Source organism: Triticum dicoccoides, chromosome 4B (assembly GCF_002162155.2).
Source record: "Triticum dicoccoides isolate Atlit2015 ecotype Zavitan chromosome 4B, WEW_v2.0, whole genome shotgun sequence".
In the NCBI taxonomy this organism is placed as follows: domain Eukaryota; kingdom Viridiplantae; phylum Streptophyta; class Magnoliopsida; order Poales; family Poaceae; genus Triticum; species Triticum dicoccoides.
Window position 1 is genome coordinate 552738872 of NC_041387.1, and position 12376 is coordinate 552751247.

General features: G+C 44.5%; 1 long non-coding RNA gene across 1 annotated transcript; it reads right to left on the bottom strand.

The window, feature by feature from the left end:
- Positions 1-7438: 7438 nt before the first annotated feature.
- On the bottom strand, positions 7439-10024 carry LOC119291419. The gene is made up of 2 exons (XR_005142415.1): positions 9206-10024; positions 7439-8963 (listed from the first exon to the last, which is right to left on the bottom strand). It is a non-coding gene; the product is annotated as an uncharacterized LOC119291419 (long non-coding RNA).
- Between the last annotated feature and the right edge of the window lie 2352 nt (positions 10025-12376).

Sequence of the window (12376 nt, forward strand, 5' to 3'; positions counted from 1 at the left end):
CTCCGTTTCTAAATATAAGTCTTTTTAGATATTTTAACATGAACTACATATGAAGCAAAATGAGTGAACCTACGCTCTAAGATATGGCTATATACATCTGTATGTAGTCCATATTGATATCTCTAAAAGGGCTTATATTTAGAAGAGGAGTAGTATTGTGCTCCCTTTGTTCCTAAATACAAGTCCTTTTAGAGATTCCAAAATATGGATTACATACGGAGCAAAATGAATGTGAATACACTCTAAAATACGTCCACAAACATCCGTATGTAGTCTATTAAAATCTCTAAAAAGACTTATATTTAAAAACGGAGGAAATATTTCCCAACTCCTCCTGAACTCAGGCAAAGACAACCAAGTAGAACCACATATGGGTGCTGTTCTTGCTTTTACAAGTTATTATTTCCTCCGATAACTAGTAAACATCAGTTACACTCGAAGAATACCCTCCCGGCCTCCCACAAGCACTCGCACTATTTGACAGAAGCACTGCCTTCTTTTGTTGAGGTAGGCATATATCACTGTTATAATTACCACTACCTTTGCAAGTGCAGTATCAGGATCAGTCACTGCAGGTCTAGCAAATTGCAGGTTACCATAGCGAAAAACTGAATGTACATCTTTCTGAAGAATCGTTGTACATGAGAGGCCTTTCATGCAATCACTTGCCTTTGGGGTCGTAAGAAAAACACCGACCTAGTACAGCTTCAGAAGTTCCTGGAGAACACTGGCCATAGAAAGGATGCATTTCAAAGCTTGAATCATATGCTTCATTCACTGTTACTCAATTTCAAATATTTGGAGGCCATGCAAGTTCTGATGCAAATGATGCAGAGTTCCCTCCACTTTTTCTCATCCGGGCTTGGGACCGGCAAAGGCAGTGTTAAACTAAAAAACTACAAAACGCAAAAATTAGCAAACATTACAACCAATTATTTCATCTAAGCATACAAGCCACACGATCAACCAAAGGCAACAAATATCTACAAGATCATAAGACAGACATAGGGGCACAAACAAAAAAAAAGCTATAAATTCCAGAACCTGAATGAGAGTAACTAATTCTAGAACCTGAACAAACCTTTAATCTCGACAATAAGAATATATACCAACATCTAGAGGATGGTTATCTTTCGCAGTTTTATCCCATTATAGGGTCAGAGGTGATACTTTTATGTCTTAAAAATCCAGGATGAAATAAAATATGTGGCATATGTATAGCTGGAGTTGCAATTGGCAGGAATCATCAAATTAGTATTTTGCTAGTTGCCAAGGAAATTGAAATTAGGGAGTTCACAGAAAACCGAGATTATGTAATTAAAGATTTGAGAACATGTAGTTGAAGATCCCATAAACCAGATCAAATTAACCATTAGAAGACGGTATGTGTGAATGCCTTTTGTCTTTAATCCAGGAATATGAGCTACTGGAGTTGAAAGTACACAATCAGCAGGAATCATCAAATTAGCCAGACTGTTTTGCTAGTTGTCAAATTAAAACTAGAAAGTTCCCCAGCAAACCGAGAACATGCATAGAGTGGAAGATATGTTATCCAGATCCCACTGGAGAAGCACCAATGAGAAGAACATCATTTTCTGAGAATCAATTCCGGACCACCATACCGGAATCATAATTAGTTGAGATGACAGTAATCTAAGATATCAGAGTGTTCAGGGCAAACTATTTGTTCAAGCTTCCAGTTCAGAACCTTCAAATCTCCATTGTTTTAGTATATGGCAATAATTCCTTAGCCTCTTTCTGCATATCAAGTCATCAACATTACCTAACTACAAGTCAGGAGGCCACTAGTGTTAAACCATGAGAGGGCTGGCAAACTAGGTGGGATCTTTCTTTATCACCGAGGTTAAAAATCTTTGAAGACCAAAAGTTGATTGTGTCATAAGATGATCCTAAAGAACTCACCAGGAAAATAGTTAAATAAACAAACCAAGTGTGGACAAGAATATAGAATAGTAGAATGACATACTGCATTCAGAGCTCGTGTACATGTACTCCCTCAGTTCGGAATTACTTGTCGTAGAAATGGATGTATCTAGACATATTTTAGTTCTAGATACATCCATTTCCGAGACAAGTAATTCCGAACGGAGGGAGTATTAGGTAATAAATTTGCAAGCTAAAGATGCTAGAGATAAAATTATAGATACAAGCAGCCTAATATTAAAACACAACTTCTGGAAACAGTATGGCAACCAAGTAGTAATTAATAGCCAAATCAAAATTTGATAATCTGCTATACAAACTTTGAGTACGAACTGATATTTCCATTGTTTGAGACTAATAAAGGAACTTCCAATTGGGACATCATTACTTCTAGCATTGTGTTGATTCAGAACAAAAGATGAGATCATATTCCGTCCAAACCACATGCAAGTTGAAGCAGAAACTAAGATGCTTCAGGACGGTTGAAAAATCAGATGTGCGCACTACCAACTTCAAACTACCACTGAATGCAAGTTCAAACTGAAAGCTGCAACAAAGACCAAATCAAGTAATATGCCTCAGGATCAAGATTTATCAGAAGTCAAAACCGTCAGGGAAGCAAACAATCTCCAGAGCTCTGCACCATTCCAATTATTGAGCCAAAAAGTAGTCAGGGCAAGCCTACGCTCAAATGCTGGAGAACAACCAAAAATCCAAATAACAGAAACCAAACTGCTCATATGGAGAAATCAAATAGGAGGAGTATATCCAAACAGTCCAGTCACGCCTCAAGACACCATGCAGGCATGACCAACAATTCCAATCCAAACTTAAGATATCATCCGAAGAGCTAAAGAACAACCATTGAATCACTCAACCTCTACCCTTCAATACGATCTCCACTGTCTTGTATCTAAAGGAACAAAGGCACATACATAAACGAGATAAAATTCACCTTGTATTACATGACATACAGAATCGTTGATTAGCCATTGGAGATTCAAGAAGAGAGGAACAAAGCTAATTTTTGCATTGAGGGCAGACCACACTGAGATCACTCTACAGGGCACACCCACCAATTCCAACATATACTGCAAAGAACAAGCCCACCAGGCCAACAGACAGAAACACATGGATGAGGAGTACAGATAACAAAGTAAACCACAGAGAGGATCAGAAACCAAAAGGGTGACATATTTTGAATGGCTACCAGCATGGCTTGATATGCAACCACAGGAAGGCAGGAGGAAAAACCACAATCAATGCTATAGGAAAAAGGCAACCAAGACAACAGAAGTTTCTTCAGGAGATAACACAGCATAAGGTAATTTTTCGGTTGTAGAGAGCACTGGATTTTTTCGGTTGTAGGATGTCCCATCTAAACTGAAGCCCCAGAGCAACCTTCGAATCTTATACATCCACCAAATCAATCTGAATGTTCAAATTGTCTCCATAAGATAATTTATATGTTGAACAAATTCCAATGAATTGGAAAGGTGTAGGGTTTAGAAGATCTTCAAACAGATAACTCCGCACCAGGTTCGACCTAAAATAGTCAATTAGGACCTGCAACGACCAAGAGACCTTCCCATGAATTTTTGCTTTGGGGAGACGAAACTACTTATAAAACAGCTGAATAATGCATCAAAACGTTTGAGGGGAGATCAGTTAGGCAACAACACCAGTTCCAGATAGCAAACTAAATTCTCTCATCCATGTCAATATCTGCAACGACACGTAGTTACCAAGGGCAGAGAAAACCATAGGAAGTACAATGTTCAAAGCAAATCAGGAAAGATTGAAGTCAACAGAAGAAACCGCCTGTAACATGGTGAAACAAAACAGGGCACCTTCCGGAAAGTCCCCCATAAGTCCAATAGCTGGAGAACAATCCATATCAGAGATGTGAGCTAAATTTGACTGTGAAACAAAGAAACTAAATCGAAGAGGATCGATTATAACACTGTTCAAAAATTCTCGGATCCCCATCCCATGGTTAAAAAAATATTTAACCATAAAGTACATATGAAAAAAATAAAAAATTCAAAAGGAGCGTCCAGCATGCGACACGTGGTGATGACTGGATGCACCACTTGTGTGTTCCCTAATCAGCTCTTCAAGGGGTAAGCCATACTTAGTTGTTCCCCACTTCAGGCGCACGGCTTGCTTACTACAACTTGCCCAACATTGTAGTGTCGCATGTGGCGCTTGTAGTCTTCGTTCGCTTCCTTACATTTGCTCTTTTTTGTTTTTTATTTTTATTTCAAAATATTAACAAATACTCTACTTAATTTTTAGAAATGTTCACTATGCATTGATTGTTTTTACAAGAAAATGTAATTTCTGTTTACACAATTTTAAAAATTGTTCATACCATTCAAAAAAATGGCCCATGGCATTTTCATAATGGTGAACATGTTATCAGAGTCTACAACCTCGAAACAGAATGAACAATGGTTTACAGAGTTTGTATTATTTAGTACTTTACAAAGAAGTTGGTTTGTGCGAAATGAACTTGTGCACGACAAGCCAGCGCCACCATTGGAGGTGTCGAGTAGGTACCTCCAAAGTTATCTGGACTCTTTGATCGGTATTAAGTTCAATACAAGTATAGATCCAAGCAAAGGGAAGATGTTCATCTTGTATGATAATTTGTCTGAACATGTACGCAATAACAAACCTATAGTGTCTCTCCCGTGGATCCCACCTAGTCCTGGGTGGGTCAAATTGAACACTGATGGCTCTTTTGCTACAGATGGAACGACGGGTGCAGGTATGGTTCTAAGGGGTGCCGATGGATCCATCATTTTCTCAGCTTGTAGGGAGCTGAGATCTTGTCGGGATATGCTCGAGGTGGAACTTTGTGCGTGTATGGAAGGACTCTCGTTTGCCATCCAGAGAAGTACTCTCGTTTGCCATCCAGAGAAGTGACCTCCCAATTGTGACTGAGATGGATTCGTTGGTGGCAGTTTCTATGATTCAAGATCGTGAACTTGATAGATCTGTTTATTCCTCGCTTGTGATGGAAATTAGACATCTTAGAGGTCTTCAACGTACTTGTATTACTCATATTAACCGTTCGTAGAATAAGGTTAGCGACTACTTGGCTAGTCTTGCTAGAGTAGAAAGAAGGACAATGACTTTGGTTGGATCAAGTTCCCCGAAAGCAGTAGAACTAGCTCTTGCAGATTGTATGAACACTACCTTTTTTTTGAGAAGAAAGGGGTTGCCCCCCGCCACAACTTTTTATTAAAAGCCAAGGCAACCACAACAGGACCAGACTGTTTAACAGCTCTCGGCGACAACCAAAGTAGTTGTCACAGCACAAACACACCAGGGTTTAAAACTACTGCCCTCTTACATCTCTCAGCGAGAGTTTTTCACTGAAAGGTAGGTAGAGAACGGCAGGAGAGAGCGGCATAAGCACAAGATGAGAATACACTCCCCCCTTCAAAGCTCCATCACCCTAACTTCATTTTCAGCTTGTCCAGGCGATTCTAAGCAGTTCCCCTCTTTGCCGATCCAAAAGTTTTAAGCACTGGAGAAGTAGAACACCCTGAACCTCTAAACATAAGATTTTCCACTGCCTGATTATTGCCCTCACTGTTGGAGATATGCCCTAGAGGCAATCATGTATGATGATATTTCCTATGTGTTTATGAATAAAGATAGTCCTTGGACATTATCAATGATGTGTATCAGCAAGTACGTGACTTGTTTGTGGGACTATGCATTGTATGATGACTATCCTAAAAGGTCCCTAGTCGAAAGGGCTGTGTGGACGCGCAGCCGGCTAGACTAGCATATGACACGGTCGATGGCTCGGTCTCACTAGCCATGGAGCATTGGATGCTAACCGGATAATATGGACTTGGAAAGGTCTGGTCGGATTCAACATAGTCGGATCCGAGTCGAGATAAGGTCCGAGTCGGACAGACCCAACTATGAGACGCAGCGATGTCATCTGTGAGTCTCTAGTACAACATACGTTCTATGTCCTAAGACCTGAGCTGACGCATGTATTCGAGATGGTGACAGACTTGCTTTGGGCCGACCAAACGCTACTCCGTGACTGGGTAGTTACAAAGGTAGGTTTCGGGTTTGTCCGGTCCTATGCTGCGAGACATGGTCGAGCAAGATGGGATTTGCCCCTCCGATCAGGAGAGATATACTCTGGGCCCCTCGTGTGATCCGACCAGGAACAGCATGGCCATGCGACAAGGATTATGAGATAATCCTGATAGTGGTCGGTATCACTGGAACGAGAAAGAGGTCGGGTTAGCACAAGGATGACAGTCTCGCCTTGAGCCCGACAACATATATCGTGCGGCAAAGGGAACAGAAGTGTGACACGTTGTACAGGTTCGCCTAACCAGCTTCATCGTCTGCTTGGTGGTCGGCACGCCTTGCTACCAGCCATATAGTCCGGAGGTGATCCGAACTGCGACCAAGCCGGCTTGAACCTAAGGGGTCACGCGCTTAAGGGAAGGAACCTACGAGGTCGGTTCATAGGACACTGGTCGGATGTGATCCGAACTGGACTAGGAACGTGACCGAGTGGACTTCGGGCTTTAGGGTCCATGCGAGGCCCAAGTGTTTAGCCCGCGACGGACGCCTATATACTGATCCTGATACTGCACTTGCAAAGGTAGTGGTAATTATAACAGTGATATATGCCTACCTCAACAAAAGAAGGCAGTGCTTCTGTCAAATAGTGCGAGTGCTTGTGGGAGGCCGGGAGGGTATTCTTCGAGTGTAACTGATGTTTACTAGTTATCGGAGGAAATAATAACTTGTAAAAGCAAGAACAGCACCCATATGTGGTTCTACTTGGTTGTCTTTGCCTGAGTTCAGGAGGAGTTGGGAAATATTTCCTCCGTTTTTAAATGTAAGTCTTTTTAGAGATTTTAATAGACTACATACGGATGTTTGTGGACGTATTTATAACATTTTCGGATCGCTATTTATAAGTATGGATCAAATGACGGGCGCGAACAAGCCTGTTTCGGATAGGAAGTTCAGCTATGGTTGACGGATGACAACACCAGTTCCAAACTGCAGGTATATCCTTTCCAAGTCAGTATCTGCAAGAGCCGAGAATTACCCACTAAGGCAGAGAAAACCTAATAATGCCATGAGATTTCAATATGGAAGGTTGAAAAAGTTTGAGCCACAGAAGGGACCGCCATGCTGAGGAAAAATAGGACCTCGTTCTAAGCCATATTATTCCATTTTCTGGAAGCCACCAAGTAGTTTAAATCAGAATTTTGGGGAACCAAAACAGAGACTAAAAAAAGGGAGATTATGATGAGTTGAGAAAATGGTAGATTTAGAAGAACTGCAACTCAGCACCAAGTTGGACTTGAATTCGTCAACTACGACCTGCACCGAGGAAGATACCTTTCTATAAGTTAGGAAAAACTAGGCTCAACTAAAGCATGCGTCAAACGATGATGTAAAGATTAAGTAAGCATCTCTCGGTTGGGGGTAGGGATGACAGGTTACCACACCGGTTCCAAACTGCAATTATCGAAGCCATTGTCTGCAAGAGCTGAGGATTACCAACTAAGGGCAGAGAAAATACTAATGTCTGGAGAGTTCAATTATATTGAATAATAAATGTCTGGAAAGTCAAGGAACAGAAAAAGAACCGCCATGCCGAGGCAAAATAGGACCACCCGCTAGGCCGTGTAATTCCAATTTCTGGACAACCATCAACAGATCATAATCAGATGGGAGACTAATTGAACTCTGGAGAAGAAGAAATTAAACTGATAGGTAATGATCATCCAACGCAGATCACCAAGACGATAGGTGTTCCCACTAAACCGTATAATCCCAATTTCTGAAGAAGCACCAATGGATTAGACCAATGGATTAGAAAAAAAAATGCAAATCAGAATTGTCGTAGACAAAAGGCGAGGAGAGAAATAAATGAAATGGGGGAAGTAACGATTCATCCAAAGCAGAACAGAAAGAAGAAGACAAGTCACCCCCCGCCGCTAAGCCAAATCCAAATTTCTGGAGATCCACCAATGATAATCCAAATCAGAACCTCTGAAGAGTAAATTATTGTACTTTGCAAATGAATAAGTTAAAAGTCAGAGGGATCAAGAATTTGATATCATCCAAACACGTATCACAACTTCACAAGTTCCAGGTTGATGAGCAATCCAAAACTTCAGTTGAACACCAAAACATTGTCCTCCAGGACGATCTGACCATTTATATATCAGAAACCAAACCTCCACCCTTTGACTCATCTCCCTGGAACCACTACCCTCTTGCTTCTGCTGCATCTAAAGGAGCACAAACACACAACAAAAGCGAGATCAGCTGCTAGCCTGCTACAATAAGAATCCAGCAGGACCCTGAATCCACCTCATATTAGCTGATGATGATGGAACTCGTGATGATAACCAGAAGACCACATGAGCAATATAGCCATTCGAATCTGACCTGCCTCAAATCCCCTTAGACATACAATACCCCAAGGATCTCCACATACCAGATCCAGTCCTGCAACCAACCCATGGAAGCCAACACAAATGAACCAACAGTCAAGACACTGGCCTGACACGGTGACACAAGCACAGGTTTGCATGTGGGCCCAAACTTCCTAAATATATCAGATAGCAATGGGCAGGAAGACCAACGCAGGGATCAAGAGTACAGATAGATGGCAAACCAGACGATTTTAACAGATTCAGACTCACTACATGGCCAAAACAAATCTGCAACGACATGGAGGGCAGAAGCAAAAACCTAAATCACAGAGATGGACATGTAGGTGAATCAAATAAAAATAAGAGGGTAAGAGATTTAAGTTTTTTCCGGTTGTAGGATGTGCCACTAGTTTGAAGCTTCATTCTTGCACCTTTGCAGCTAAATCTGAATTTGAAATATTGCCTAGTAAGAAATCTTCGTATTATTATCTAAGTTAAGGAATTGAGAAGATAGATTTAGAAGAACTGCAAACTCAGCATCAGGTTGGTGGCCTTGAGTTCCTGAACAACGACCTGCAGCGAGCATGATACCTTTCGATAAATAAATGTTCCGGTTAGGAAGAAAACTAGATTAAACGATGAGTTGAAGATAAAAGAAATTAAGCCTGTCTCGACTGGGACACTATCTGCAAGAGCTGAGAATGACTAAGGCAGGGGAAACTACTGTCTGCTGAGTTATAATTATTTCAATAAGAAAGGTCCAGAAACTTGAACCCCATAAGAAGAAACGCTATGCCTTGCCAAAATAGTACCACCTGTTAAGTCCAGTTTGTAGAGAGCCAGCAACAAATGAAAATCAGAGTTGTTGGGAAACTAATTGAATTGTGGAGATCATCAACACGCGCAGGTCAGCAAGAAGATGAGTGGCTCCCATCAGTCCCTGTAATCCCAATTTCTGGACAAGCAGCAACATATCCAAATCAGAATTGTACTGTAGTAGACTAAATTGTACAGTGCAGACCAAGAAACTAAATTAGGAGGGATTTGATGTATTATCCAAACGCAGTCGTGTATTCCAGCCTAGGTTGGTATAAGAGATTGAAAGCTAGCTTGATCATCCGAGAAGATCTGACCATATCAGAATAACCGTTGGACTGTCACCAATCAATCAAAATAACCACGAACGGAAAGCAAGCTAGGTCAGCCGGTACAACAAGAATCCACGAGGGCCTCGAATCCACCTCGTATTAACTGACGGCGACGGACGCAGGCAGGTGGCGGAACCAGGAACCGATCTGACAGAGCACGAGGAACTGACCCTGCTCCGGCCCTCCCTCGGGTCACCCGAAATCAGACGCAGAAGCAAAACCAAACGGCTGAACGGAGTCCACCATCGACCGCTCGCTCCCCGGAGTCGCACGGAGGCGGGCGGGACGGGCCGAATCCCCTGCGAGCGCAGGAAGCAGAGGCGACGAGCGTAGTAGCAGCAAAATCAAACGCGATTTCGAAACGAATCGAGATTTGATGGACGAGGGGAAGGAAACAGTCGCGGAGAGAGACGCGGGGAGGCGATCGAGGGCGGAGGCGCTGCCGAATCGAAGGCTCAAAAGAAAGAGAGGGAGGAGGCCGGAGCGCGGGGTGGAGGGGATCGCGCCTGGGCGCCTTTTGTAGCCGGCGCAGAGGCGGTCGGGGAGGCGTGGCGCCAACCGGCACCTTGCCGGATACGGCTTCGCCGCGCTGGCGTGGCCGCGTGTTAGAGCATATGCAACAGGTGCCCTATGAATCCACGCGCTAATTTTTTATACAGCCTCAAAATAGCGTTTTAGCGCGTCGGATAACCAAACATCTCTAGCAGACGCCCAAAAATATATCGTCAAGCTACATCTCCAGCAGACGTCCAAAATTAATCACACGCGCCTGTATCCAGCTCGCCGCCCGTGGCATGCTCGCCGTCATGGTCATGGCCACACGCCGCCACCCGTGGCCTACTCGCCGCCGTGGCCGTGGCCCGCAGCCGCCATGGCCGTGGCCGCGCTCCTCCCCTGCTCGCCCCGCCGTCGTGGTTCTGGCCGTACCCGCGCCCCGCCGCCCGTGGCCGTGGTCGCGGCCTGCTCGCCCCGCCGCCCGTGGCCGCGGCCTGCTCGCCCCGTCGCCGTGGTCGTGACCTGCTCACCCGGCCGCCGCCGTGGCTGTGGCCGGGCCGCCCTGCCGTGACCGTGCCCGCGCCCCGCCACCCGTGGTCAGCTGGCGGGCTGGCGCGCGCACACGAGAAGGCCGGCAGCGGGCGCACGCGAGGAGGCTGGCGGCAGGCGCCGCGAGGAGGCCGACGGCCAAGGGCGCACGGGACACTTTTCAGCGCGCGTGGGAATTTCACCGCGCTGGAGCTCACGCCCCAAATATACAGCTTCCAATTTAGTTTCATCCGGCGCGCTGAACACTTTTTAGAGTGTGCTCTATTATGCAGCGTCCGCTGGAGTGCTCTTTTTAACTCCGCGCACGCTAAACTTGCGATTTTTTGGGCGCGACACTGATATTGGACGTCTGTTGGAGATGCTCTTAGGCAAGGCATGATTATGCTTTCTTTGCGTGGACGGGTGGGCGGCGGGAATCAAAAGCGAGTGGAGGTGGCCGGTGATCGGGTTGCATCCGGTTTTAGTTTAGCTTAGAGCATCTTTAATAGAACATGTAGATTTGAAGATGTAAAATATAAGATGTAAAAAGTTACATCTTCAAAAAAGTGTTTTTTGCATCTTCATAAAAGGGTCAACTCCAACAGATGACGCAAAATTAGTCAGCGGCGGCCGAATTGGGGACGACGGCGGCGCGGCGTGATTCGGGGCGGCGGCATGGGGGCAGTGATACGTCTCCAACGTATCTATAATTTTTGATTATTCCATGTTGTTTTACTATCAATCTTGGATGTTTTATAATCATTTTATACCATTTTTGGTACTAACCTATTGACATAGTGCCAAATGCCAGTTGCTGTTTTCTGCATGTTTTTTACATCACAGGAAATCAATATCAAAAGGGGTCCAAATACCATGCCAATTTACGATGATTTTCTACGGACCAGAAGGAACACAATGGGCCCTGGTTGCACCTGGGGGGAGTCCCAAGGAGGGGACAACCCACCTGGGCCCGCCAGGAGGCCCAGGCGCGCCCAGGTGGGTTGTGTCGGTGTTAAAACCGGCGGATCTCGGGTAGGGGTCCCGAACTGTGCGTCTAAGGTCGATGGTAACAGGAGACGGGGGACACGATGTTTACCCACGTTCGGGCCCTCTCTATGGAGGTAATGCCCTACTTCCTGCTTGATTGATCTTGATGAATATGAGTATTACAAGAGTTGATCTACCACGAGATCGTAATGGCTAAACCCTAGAAGTCTAGCCTATATGATTATGATTGTTCTTGCCTCTACGGACTAAACCCTCTGGTTTATATAGACACCGGAGGGGGCTAGGGTTACATAAAGTCGGTTACAGAGAAAGGAATCTTCATATCCGAACGCCAAGCTTTCCTTCCACGCCAAGTAGAGTCCCATCCGGACACGGGGAGAAGTCTTCTGTCTTGTATCTTCATAGCCCATTAGTCTGGCCCACGTCACATAGTCCGAACGGCCGAGGACCCCTTAATCTAGGACTCCCTCAGGTTGTGCCCACCTCGGGTGCCCCCTGAACCGACTCTTTGCTCTATAAATACCCCAATATTTCAGAAACCCTAGGGGAGTCGACGAAATTTTCATCCAGCCGTCGTAGAGTCCAGAACTCCGAGATCCAATCTAGACACCATCACGGAGGGGTTCACCACTTCCATTGGTGCCTCTCCGATGATGCGTGAGTAGTTCCTTGTAGACCTTCGGGTCCGTAGTTAGTAGCTAGATGGATTCCTCTCTCTCTCTCTCTCTTGATTATCAATACAATGATCTCTTGGAGATCCATATGATGTAAGTCCTTTTTGCGGTGTGTTTGTTGGGATCTGATGAA